Source organism: Macaca nemestrina, chromosome 7 (assembly GCF_043159975.1).
Source record: "Macaca nemestrina isolate mMacNem1 chromosome 7, mMacNem.hap1, whole genome shotgun sequence".
NCBI classification, from domain to species: domain Eukaryota; kingdom Metazoa; phylum Chordata; class Mammalia; order Primates; family Cercopithecidae; genus Macaca; species Macaca nemestrina.
This window is the reverse complement of record NC_092131.1, coordinates 20,684,881-20,697,762: the sequence shown is the minus strand read 5'-3', so window position 1 is coordinate 20,697,762 and position 12,882 is coordinate 20,684,881. Positions and strand designations below refer to the sequence as shown.

Here is a 12,882-nt window from a genome sequence, read left to right as displayed (position 1 = left end):
TTTCCCCCTGTGGCAATACATAGACATGCAGGCAGTGGCTCACATGAGGTTTGACTTTACTTCCAGTTAAGGCACCTTAGGTATCACAGTGGGCTGAAAATGCGTGTAAGCAGCTCCTGTGGTTCTAAAAATTCCTATTTCCTTAGAAATAGAAGCAATTTTCCTTGACCTTTACAAAACCAAATAAATATTGTTTGAGTAAGGTATTAGCAGTATCATGTCGCTTCTTTTAAAACCCTATTCTCAATTGTAATTGTTCAAAAATAATTTTAAACTATTACTTTTTAAAATATATTAACCTAGATTAGTCTATGATATTTAACTTCTCTGCATTCGATGATGACAATTCTATGCTTCCTTGAACTTGCTCCTCTCTTAATATCCCTCAGGCTATGACTCTGAACTTCTTCAGCTTTGCTGGTTATAATTTCCTCATTACCTCTCCTGTTTTTTTTAATCCTCTTTTTTAAAGGTATCATACACATTTCAGTTTTCTCAGCCTCCTACCAAAGAGGAGCTATACTCAACTTGAATTGCTGCCAAGTTTAGTGAAGTCTCCCAACTCGATGATTTTAAGCAATTAAAGAGAGAGATGTAAATATCCACATCTGCCAATCAATTGATTTTTTTTTTATGTTCTGGTATATTTTGCAGATTTGATGGGTGAAGTTTTTCTCTCCCCACAGACTGCAGCTGTGAATTTGCAACTTTTGAATTTCTGTTCATTTGCCATTTGAAAAAAATTGTTTGGAAAAATTAAAACTTTTTATGCTGAAAAAAAAATCAGTCAGCATTCTTTATAAGTACCATATAAGGCAAGCATATGGCAGGAGAAAGACCAGTGATCTGGTTGATATGAACCGAATCCAAAGGGCTTTAAACCATATTCCATACAACTATTTCCTCACTCTGACACCTGCATGGGTGGAATTGGCCATAAAATTGGAAGTACCCAAAAGCAATGAAATTCTAATGTCTTAGGAAAAGCCCCTTTATGCATCATATTTTTGCACGTTCAATTGTATACTGCAAATTTACATACATGTCTATACTTGAGTACTTCTACTTATTACTCTTTTGCAAACAAGTGTATTTTATTTTTGTGGCCTAAAAAACCAAACTTCTGTAGACTCTTACTTGGATCTGGTTATTTACACATTTTTCTCATGTGAAGCATTGTTTCATTAAACATGTTTTTGTTCAGCACATGCAATGTGATGGTGTCTAGAACAAGATGCAATCCCTGACTCAAATTGCTGATATTTCATGTTGTAATTCACCTGTCTCACAAGTGCTATATTTATTCACCTTTATGTGGTTTACCATCACCATTTTCTACCTTCAAAGAACGTATTTTGGGGTCACTGTAATAGAATCTCAAGATGGAGACAGGAGCTAAAGCATCTATGTTAGGAGTGCCTTAACATTCTTCAGGTGGAAATGAAAACTAAAGAGAAGTGGTCCAAGGGAAGATGGGGAAAAAAACAGGTTAGTCACAAACCTAATAGTTTAGGTTATTCAAATATTGTTGAACAGCTGAAAAATAACAGCTACAAAAGAGGTTTTAAGCTGTAAAACACATCAAAAATCACCGATAAGATCCAATCTACTAGCAGAAAATAATGCAACAAATTCTGTGTCCAATTCTAAAAAGCAGCTCCTGTTTTTTCTTTCCATAAAATCATAATATCCTGTTGCAGAAAATATTCCAATAGGGAAAGATAAGACAATTAGAAGATGAAACAAGCTAGTTAACATCCTTTTCGCACCTTTGTGATGGTTAATATTGAATGTCAACTGGATTGGATTGAAAGATGCAAGTATTATTCCTGGGTCTGTCTGTGAGGATGTTGCCAAAGGAGATTAACATTTGTGTCAGTGGATTGGGAGAGGCAGCCCCACCTGCAATCTTGGTGTGCACAATCTAATCGGCTGCCAGTGCAGCTAGAATAAAAGCAGACAGAAGAACATGGAAGGAATAGACTGGTTAAGTCTTCTGGCCTCCATCTTTCTCCTGTGCTGGATGCTTCCTGCCTTGAAACATCAAACTCCAAGTTCTTCAGCTTTTGGGTTCTTGGACCTAATACACCAGTGGTTTGCCAGGGGCTCTCAGGCCTTCAGTTACGGTCTGAAGGCTGCACTTTCAGCATCCCTACTTTTGAAGTTTTGGGACTCAGACGGGCTTCCTTGCTCCTCAGTTTGCAGACGGCCTATTGTGAGACTTCACTTTGTGATTGTGTAAATCAATACTCCTTCATAAACTCCCCTTCATATATACATCTATCTTATTAGTCCTGTCCCTCTAGAGAACTCTGACTAATACAACCTTCTTACTATGTATGAGAGAGAGAAGATGCTGAGGGACTGGCTACAGATGCACCCTCATTTGCCTGTATCTAAGGTTATCATACAAACTGTAGGAATGAGGTGTCTATTGTGATATAGTTTGGATCTGTATTCCCACCCAAATCTCATGTTGAAATGTAATTCCCAGTGCTGGAGGTGGGGCCTGGTGGGAGGTGATTAGATCATGGGGGTATGGTTTAGCACCATCCCCCGGTGCTGTTCTCATGATAGAGTTCTCAGGAAATCTAGTTGTTTAAAAGTGTGTGGCACCTCCAACCTCCTCTCTCTTTCTTCCTCCTGCTCTGGCCATAGCCTGCTTCCCCTTCACCTTCCATCATGACGGTAAGTTTCCTGAGACCTCACCAGAAGCCAAGCAGATGCCAGCATCATGCTTCCTGTACAGCCTGCAGAACCGTGAGTCAATTACACCTCTTTTCTTTCTAAATTACCCAGCCTCGGGTATTTCTCTATAACAATGCAAGAACAAGCAGTACACATAACTAGAAAATGCCTTTACACATGGAAAGAAATTGCCTGTAGGTAGAGAATCAAGGGACTCAAGGAAAGAGATAAGAAACTTTATCAGCAGAATAACCACACAGTCAGCAATCCTGATGGAGAAACTGACAATAATCGGGTAAATATTTCCATGAAGCTGAAGAAGAGGACAGAATAATGAATCTCAGGAGGGAAAACGAGGGCTGCCCTATAATACTGCCAGAGTAGAAGGAACAACAGAGGGCACAGAAGCAGCTATTAAGTTTGATGACTGTAGAGAGAAAGCAATGGGCTTGGAAGTTTGGACACAGAGCTAGACTCCTGTTCCACAGGAGGAATAAATTCTTTCCAACACAGGATTGCTCGTTTGATTTGTTTTTGTAGCCTGCAAATAAAACATTCCATATGTTTCTGATTGTGAGTGAAATGGAGGGGAAAATAAAACATCCTACTTTAAAAGTGGGATCCAAATGTTTTCAAATGTCTCCTTCCATGGAAGGGTATTCTATCACAGTCTCTAGAAATATTAGGACTGACGAGGTGCACAACTCCTAAAGAATTTCTACAGGTATCTAAGCAATATAATTATTTTCTGAAGCTTATCTAAACTTTTTTTTTTTTATATGGGGAAGTATAATTTTAAAAAGTTATTTGAAAATAGATTGATTGCATGTAATGTTCAATTTAAGAATTGTGATGACTAACACTTCTCATTAGTATGTGAAAATGCAAATTTCAGATAACACCAACAGACTTATGCTTAGGACATAAATAAAATCGAAAACAGGGAAATGCTGAGACATCAGAAAAGTGCCCCATGTAGTAATTTTCCTTCCCCTTCAACTATTTTGTTTTCTTATTTGAGTAAAAAACAGTTATTGCCAATAATTGGGGAGACAGGCTGTATTATATTTTAATGTGTTTTTAAAATTTTTATTTTAGCTAAAGATATTGCAAGCCACTTTCTACTCCAAGATTGGCTAAGTCCTAACTCATGCCTTATTCTCATTTTTATGGATTGCAATCTTATATGTAAATAACTTATTTAAAAATATTTTGGTACATGGTGTGTGGGAAGGCCCTGACTTGATTTTTTCCAAGTAGCAAAATTGAAATCATCTATCCCTTTACTAATGGTTTTCAATGGTTCTCTAAGGACCTCAGATGGAAGTTAATTGTTTCAGGGAGCATTTCCAGACTGCTGCTGTTGATACACCAATCTGGCTGTTGATTCTTGAGTCTTCACTATCTGTTGCCTGGGCCGCAATGCAGTGACGCAATCTTGGCTCACTGCTACCTCTGCCTCCCGGGTCCCGGTTCAAGCAATTCTCCTGCCTCAGTCTCTTTAGTAGCTAGGATTACAGGCACCTGCCACCACACCCAGCTAATCTTTGTATTTTTAGTAGAGATGGGGTTTCACCATGTTGGCCAAGCTGGTCTGGAACTCCTGACCTCAGGTCAATCACCTGCCTCAGCCTCCCACAGTGTTGGGATTACAGGCATGAGCCACTGCACGCGGACTTTATTCACCATCTTTTTGTAATGCTTTTAAGCAGTTCACTTAAAAAGTCTCACTACATTGTCTTTACAATGTTTTATCTTAGCTATATATTACTTCAAAGGTCTGATAAAAATATTTTGTCCAATTTTAAAATATTACATGGCAATACAATAATTAAATTAAAATTTGTGACTGACTAGAGAATACTGATAAAATTAAATGCTGTAGCCAGGCTGGTCTCCTATGGCTCCCAGTATAGCCAGGAACATTCCACTTAGGTTTCACTCTGTCTTGGACATTCTTCCCACAGATATTGACGAATCTTGTTCCCTCTGTAGTCTCAGTTTTCTCTGACCACCTATTATCAAATAGCACTACCCCCTCCACTCCAACCTCTTGGTCGGCTTTATTTTTTTTTGCATATCAATTATTACTGACATTTCTGTTATACAATTATTCATTTATTTTTTGTTTTTCCTGAAAGAACTCAACCTCCATGAAAAAGAGGAATTTTGTCCATTTACGGCTAATTCCTCAGCTCCCACAATAGTGCCTAGCACATTAAAAAAATATATGTATATATATATATACACACACACACACACACACACACACACACATATATATATATATTTGAGACAGAGTCTCACTCTGTTGCCCAGGCTGGAGTGCAGTGGCACAATCTCAGCTCACTGCAGCCTCTGCTTTCCGGCTTCAAGTGATTCTCCCACCTCAGCCTCCCAAGTGGCTGGGGCTACAGGCATACGCCACCATCCCTGGTTAATTTTTGTATTTTTAGTAGAGGTAGGGTTTCACCATGTTGGCCAGGATGGTCTCGAACTCCCGGGCTCAAGTGATCTGCCTGTGTTGGCTTCCCAAAGTGCTAGGATTACAGGTGAGAGCCACCGTGCCCGGCCGAAAGTTCTTAATAAATATATATTCTGAACTTGAATGCTCCCTAGATTCACTGGATTGTGATTCCTAAATGAGGTCACTTTAGTCGTCAGATCCACAGCCTCCACATTTAAAACAGCAATTCTCTAGATCATTCCTGATTTTCTCTGCATGGGTATATGAAGTGGGCAGTTGCTTCACATTTAACTATTCACTGCCTGCAACTCAAATATCCTCCATTCCATGTAACTCTCCCGTAGGTCTTTGGGGTCTATGCCTGAAATGACCACACTTAACCAAGAACAGATTTTTCCCTAAGAGTGTTTCCAAGAGCCCTTCCTGAATTTCAAACAATAAACATAATGTTTATGCAGCAGCATCAGAAATCATGCTGGAAATATCCTGTTAATAAATCATCTCTTTTGATCTTCACAACAGTCCTACAAGGTATGTTGCATCAATTCCTACACTATTAGATGGAAAATCAGAGAGTTGAAATAAGTGGTTCAAGTTGACATAATTAGCATAGAGCTTGTCCAAGATTTGGACATAATGAAGAAAGTTCAAAGACAGATGTTTTTCTATTTTCTCTTTCTCTCTTGTCTCTTTCTCTCTCTTTGTAAAGAAGCTGTTAACCACAATTAGCCAAACCGAAAAGTTTGAGGGCACAGCCAGCAGGACTACCCTAACTTTTGACACCAACTGAAAGTTCAGGAAGTTCCTCAAATGACCCATTTACTAGAAGGATTCTCAGACCTCACTGAAGTCTATTATACTCACAGTTATAGTGCATTACGGAAAATAATACAGAATAAAATCAGCCAAAGGAAGAGACACCTAGGTTAGAGTCTGAGAGGGCTTCACACATGAATATTCCCTTGTCCTCCTCCATGGAATTAGGATACATTATTTTCCCAACATTGATGTGTGACACTATTTAAAGAGTATTGCCAACCAGAAAAACTCTGGAGCTTCCATGTGCAGAGATTTCACTGGAGTTCCATGACATGGGCTTGACTGATTGATTGCCCACATGGTGAATTATATTGTATGATCCAAAGCCCCTACTTTAAATCACATAGGAGCTCTTTGTGGTGTGGTTAGGCCTCCTCCTAATATTATCAGGTCTTACGGGCTCCACCCTGAGCTCCTGTGCATCAAGCCCCTTCCCTAAACAAAGGTGCTTTTATCAGACACCAAACGATCTCCTAGAAGTTGAGGGCAATTGCCAGACCTCTCTTTGAGCAAGGCCAAATTCTTTACTACACAGAACTTGATTCATTTACGCAGCTTTCAACATCTTTTAAACACAATATGGCCCATTTTAATGACTAGGGTGCTTTGCCAAATTGTACAAACAAACTTAAACTTGTAGACTCAGAGAAGTCCTGCAACAGACTGGAGGCAGGGTGACACACACACAGGGACCATGGATTTGATCATCACATCAGCTGTTACACCAAGAGCTGTGCTCCATCTTTCAAAGCTTGTTATAGGCTTGGCAGGTTTTTATAGTTACTAAGCTGAGAAAAAGCTCAGATGACAGCAAAAGTGAAACATCAGGACTGTAAACTACTAATTGCCAATTCCATATGTTTGCAAGGCAGACAACAGGGAGGAATATCAGTGGTGAGAGAATGCTGAAGTTTGTGCTTACATAGCTAGTAGAAAAATAAAATTATGTAAAATCAGTCTTCTCTCTAATTCTGTCCCCATCCTCAAATCAAGAATCCTTAATGTAAAGATTAAGGAGCCCTGAATTTAAATCCTCAGTCTTTCAAGCATTTGTTCTATAGGTTTATGTAACCTACCTCACCCTGTCTCTATGCTTTGGGAATATGAGAATGATAGGTAAAGTAATACTATGCATTATAAAAATGATTGACTTATACTCTTCACCAGCCACATGTTTGTTGTTCAACATGTTGTCAAATCTTTTTGATTCTGTTTTTCCTTTTTCTTTTCTTTTCTTTTTTCTTTTCTTTTTTTTTTTTTTTTTTTTTTTTTTTTTTTTTTTTTTTTTTTGAGATGGGATTTCGCTCTCGTTGCCTAGGCTGGAGTGCAATGGAGCCATCTCAGCTCACTGCAACCTCCGCCTCCCAGGTTCAAGCAATTCTCCTGCCTCAGCCTTCCAAGTAGCTGGGATTACAGGCATGCTCCACCTGGCTAGTTTTTTGTATTTTTAGTAGAGACGGAGTTTCACCATGTTGGTCAGGCTGATCTCGAACTCCTGACCTCAGGTGATCTGCCCGCCTCGGCCTCCCAAAATGCTGGGATTACAGATGTGAGTCACCATGCCAGCTGAACCTGTTTTTCTATAATGTCCCAAACTCGTAAGGTCTTCATCACGGAATAAGTGTTCAATGTATGTTTTCTACTATTATTTTCACTAAAGCATTGGGATGAAGTGAAAACCAGTTGGTTAAATCACACTGTAAACATCCTGCAAATAGTCTCTTTTGAGCCTCACAATTCTGCCAGGTATGGTGTATCAATTCCTGTATTATTCGATGGAGAATCAGAGCTTTTACACCTGTTAAATACATCGAATCCAAAATGGTTTACTGTCTACTGAGTTTAAAATCTGCCAGAAATGTTCTCACTCATAGGTGGGAATTGAACAGTGAGAACACTTGGACACATGGTGGGGAACATCACACACCGGGGCCTGTTGTGGGGTGGGGAAAGTGGGGAGGGATAGCATTAGGAGATATACCTAATGTAAATGACGAGTTAATGGGTGCAGCACACCAACATGGCACATGTATGCATATGTAACAAACCTGCACGTTGTGCACAGGTACCCTAGAACTTAAAGTATAATAAAAAAGAAAAAAAAAATCAGCCAGAAATACTACTACAGATATTTTGAGAAACAGTTTCTGAAGTAAGTATCAAAGTGTCCTTATCACCAGCTAGTGTAAACCAAAAAGACAGCAAGAATTTGAAAAAAAAAAAGAAAAGAAAAGAAAGAACTAAACCATAGAAATGCAGATGTAGGCCGGGCTCGGTGGCTCACGCCTGTAATCCCAGCGCTTTGGGAGGCCGAGGCGGGCGGATCACAAGGTCAGGAGATCGAGACCACGGTGAAACCCCGTCTCTACTAAAAATACAAAAACTTAGCCGGGCGCGGTTGTGGGCGCCTGTAGTCCCAGCTACTCGGGAGGCTGAGGCAGGAGAATGGCGTGAACCCGGGAGGCGGAGCTTGCAGTGAGCCGAGATCGCGCCACTGCACTCCAGCCTGGGCGACAGAGCGAGACTCCATCTCAAAAAAAAAAAAAAAAGAAAAGAAATGCAGATGTAATGAATGGTTCATAGTACTGCCCCTTTTCTAATATTCCCAGTGGTTTCCATGGTGGTGGGTGTCAATGAGAAGGAAAAAGAATGTTACATTCTTGTTTTCTTAATAACTGAATAGGGAACCATTAGAATTTTTGTTTACTCCATGAAGAAGATAGAATTAAGAATACAATGTAGTTAAGGAGGGATTACACAGAGGTAGTAAACCTTCTTAGAAAGTCATTTCCTTTTTTAAATCTGTTGCTCATTAACCACTGTTTTTTTTAATTCTTAAATCTTCTCTTTTCTTTATTCCTTTTTTGGTGAAGATTTGTTGCTATAATCATTTCGCTGAACGCTCTGTAGTAAAGTAAAAGTAGAAATCGTCGTTGGCAGAAATACATCATTAAATGTGTCTATTCATAAATATGAATAAGAATAAAAATAATAAATAATATGATATTGATGATAGATAATAAACTTAATTTAAATATACAAATTACATGTTATAGTGTATATATTTATAAGTTTATATTGTTATATAATAAATATTATGACTTTAATTTCTAATGAATATTTCATATATAATTCATACTATACCTATGCTAGCTCTGTAATTTTGCTCCTAGATAATTTTGTTATCCACAATTTATAGAGACACAAAGATTCTGAGTGAAGAAATGATTTTTTGAGTCACCGACAGAAATTATAGAGTTAATATGTGAATCCTGGTCTCTGACAGAAAAGTTCATAATCTTACCAACGTTCATGTTGGTGATGATTAAAGAGAAGCAAATCAACAATAGCTGCTATCATATCTTGAACACTTAACGTATGCCACAAATGCTAATACGGTATGCACTGTGCTAAATATTTTACTTCCATTATCTGAGGCAAGAGTCTCAGAGAAATCAAATGATTTCATCAAGTTTGTAATTAGGGACTTTCCAGTATATGCCAGACCTTAAGACTTTTCTTCAATTTAATGATCTATCTGTTACTTTGAAGAAACTGTGTAAATTTCTGGTGACAAGATCCTTTCCTTGACCAAACTTTGACCAGGCTCCTCGGAGCTCACTCTTTGACTGGGCCAACACTTGAGCTCCTTTGTTCTTTTTTATAGAGTCCAGCTGTGCCAAGAGTGCATCCTAGTAAGTGGGTTCAGCAAGACCCATCCCCACCCTTAATATCTGATCACCCTCAATGTCTGATTGGGTTCCTCATCCTCCACCATCCCCCAGGTGATGTGTGATTACCTTGGCCTGCCTTCAGCAAGAGTCCTGTTAGGTGGATTTAGGCAGAATCTCTCCTTATGTCTGATACAATCTTTTAATAATTTTCAATTCGCCAGATCCTTACTCTCGTTCCTGGCTATACATTTCTTGTTGTATTTAGAATTAAGTTTGAGTCTATCTATCTTGATACCCTTTTTTCCATTACAATAGGTTTATGTTGTTGTTGTTTTCTGAATAAAATCTGTTTTTATTTTATTTAACTATCCAGCTCTGGTTTTTCTTCAACACTCTCAGGTGAGAAGTGTCAAGATTCTATTATGAAAGATTAGAGGCCAAAAATTGAAAAGACTTTAGTTCTATAATTAACGAGCCATGATTGTATTGCTGATCTGACACATTTATGACCAGCTTTGAGGGAGTCAAGTTATTTGATTCCTCTATGCTTGGAATTTGTTGTCAATAAAGAAGTGAAGTAAATTTGTGTTAGAGTACATCTGTAAATGACATTAACTATATCACAATGTTGAGGAGTTTAGGCACACTTGTGCAATGGATGTTATCATTGCTCAGCTGCTTTGCTATCACACAGTAGGATGAAAGCAGCATTTTATCTAAGAGAAATAGAAGAGCCAGAACCTGGAATCTGCCCTGACCTGATTTCTTGCAAAATTTCATTTGTTCTTATCTGAGTGTGTAATCTGGACCTCCATAAAGGCCTTATTAACATTGATTTCTTATCGATCTGTCATATGCCAATGTTCACTTGCAATGTACTTGACATTTGGCTATCATAAAAAAAAAGGGAATTGGCAGAAATGTGTCAACTTAACTTTTGACCAAAACGCTATGTAATTGAACGGGAAAGCAATGTTAACATTATGCATCTGATTCCAGTTCATGTGCTCAATGGGCTAACATTTTAGAGCACCGACCCTTAAAATTCTAATGCATGTCGAATCGGTATGTAAATATCAGCAATTCTGGGGAGATTCACAATGTACAGCCCTATGCTAATGAGCAATATCACAAGGAGCTGGAAGTTTTTCTTTTCCTCTGCGATATGAATTGGAAAATTGGAAAGCAGGTCAACTTACGAAGTTGTTAGGAGAATGTGAGCTGTTTGTTAATAGATGCACCTTACCTAGACTATGTAGGACCTAGAATCATATACCAGTACCAGTGACAATAAATAGCAGATGAATATTAATTCCTTTCACAGCCACTTACCTATCTCCAATGATAATAAAACAAAATTAAACAACATTAATTCCCAAATAATAAAACTCAGATATAGAGTTAACTAAGGAAAATATAAAACATGCACGCTTTATATTCAAGGGCAGAAAAGTGTTCTTATTCAGCCTATTTGGGAAACTCACAAGTTTAGAAATGAACATGTTCTCCTCTTTTCAAAGCATGACTTGATGTTTGTCCTTGACCTTTATCTGTGAACAGACAAAAGCATCATTTAAAGTATGCTTTTTACTCATTGTCTTGTATTCAAAATACTTTCATTATAGAATGGCTGACACTCCTACTGGGAATCGTTGAGGAACTCATCCGGATCTAATCCATTCTAACGTGCTCTGGCCCCAGTGCTATTATTTGTTCTGTGTAAAGTTTCTTAAGCTCTATGTACTATCAAATGGAATAAGACATAACTCATTCTTCTAAATGTTATTATGAGAACTAAACATAAAATGCTTTAGCAAAGAGAAAGCACTGTGTAGACATAAGTAATACGATTAGCAGTATCATTCATTTATAGTTTGCAACACGATAAACAATGCTGCTCCCCCAAAGTTTGAAAGGCATCTTGTCTTCGGTCAATGGAAGTATTCTGTAAAGGAGCTCCTCCACATTTAAATTATATTTTTAAAGCGGCCTATTAAAGTGTGGTTGAAAAGTTTACACTGCAGTTTCTCTTGCATATATGGATCTTTTCCTCTTGTAAAATCCCAGGGCATTTCAAATAAGGAAAGGTCATTTAGCTCATCTGGTCGATTATAGCTGCGATCCATTTCCCCAACAAGAAGCAAGGGAAACGTTTCTCTATGTGTATCAGAGAAAAAAACCCTTAGGCCATTAGGACTAAAGCATTGCATATGCCACAAGCACTAGACACCTAATTTCATCACAGACGATTGATGATTCTGCCATCCGGGCAGAATCAAGCCGGAGATACTGGGACTCAGTGCTTCAGTAGGGAGGCAGGTTCACTGCAGCCTTCATCCAGTTTAAAAAATATTTTATTGACACATAGAGCATTCAGAGTCATAAAAATATATCATGTTTATCACTGCTTTTATGGCATGCATAGATATGACACAGGGGCATTGAGCCATGCAGCATTAGACAAGCGTTTATTTCACCCTGAGCTGCTGGGAAGAATGCAGAGCTCAGCTTCTATCCCAGGAGTGGAGCCGATAGGACAGATTTCATCAGAAATAAGCCTTTAAGAAAAACACAAAAATCGATGCAGACGCATATATTAGTGAAGTGTCCTGATTGGGTTTTCTATGTGTTAAACAAGCCTGTTCCTGATACATTAGTGCATTCCTGCCAAAGGCATTAGATTGCTAAACTGGAGATTTTGAAAACAATGATTATCTTTCATGGAGGTGGGAATACAGCCAGAAAATTCACCTTTAAGAACTTTAACTAACACCCTTAGTTTGTGATTACATTATCACCCAGACTCTGATATATATTTTTACAGAGAGTGATTTCCTGAAGAATTATGATCCGAGACATTTGGTTTTTGAGTTACCGAGTGGACAGTTAAATGTGGATCCAGATTTAACAAACTCGAAGGCCTTCATTATCTAAAGCCAGATTAGGGCAAAGTTGGAGGGACAGATGAGGGACAATGAGAACAGAGAGTAGGCTAACATTTGCATATAAATGGCAAATGTTAGTAGGTGGAAAGGAAGCATTAAGAAATTTGCATCTGATTTAAGCCTTGTCCTTACTCAGCAGATTGCAAGTGTCACAACTTGTTGGGCTGTTAGAAAGGTAGCCAGGGGTGAAGACAATGTTGGAAGAGATGAAGGGAAATGAAGTCTTTGTAAACAGGGCCGTGCACACCAAGTGCTCAGAGAAAGTTTCAAGGTCTTCCCTTGGAGGGAT

The 12,882-nt window shown here is 38.4% G+C and overlaps 1 long non-coding RNA gene across 1 annotated transcript in view; it reads right to left on the bottom strand.

Moving 5' to 3' along the window:
* The window catches only part of LOC105467595 (uncharacterized), a 28,422-nt gene extending 16,215 nt beyond the window's left edge, over positions 1–12,207 (bottom strand). Inside the window, exons 1-2 of the long non-coding RNA XR_011625338.1 lie at positions 12,126–12,207; positions 11,133–11,198 (exon numbers count right to left, since the gene is read on the bottom strand). This is a non-coding gene — a long non-coding RNA (uncharacterized lncRNA). The remainder of the gene's footprint in view (positions 1–11,132; positions 11,199–12,125) is intronic.
* Between the last annotated feature and the right edge of the window lie 675 nt (positions 12,208–12,882).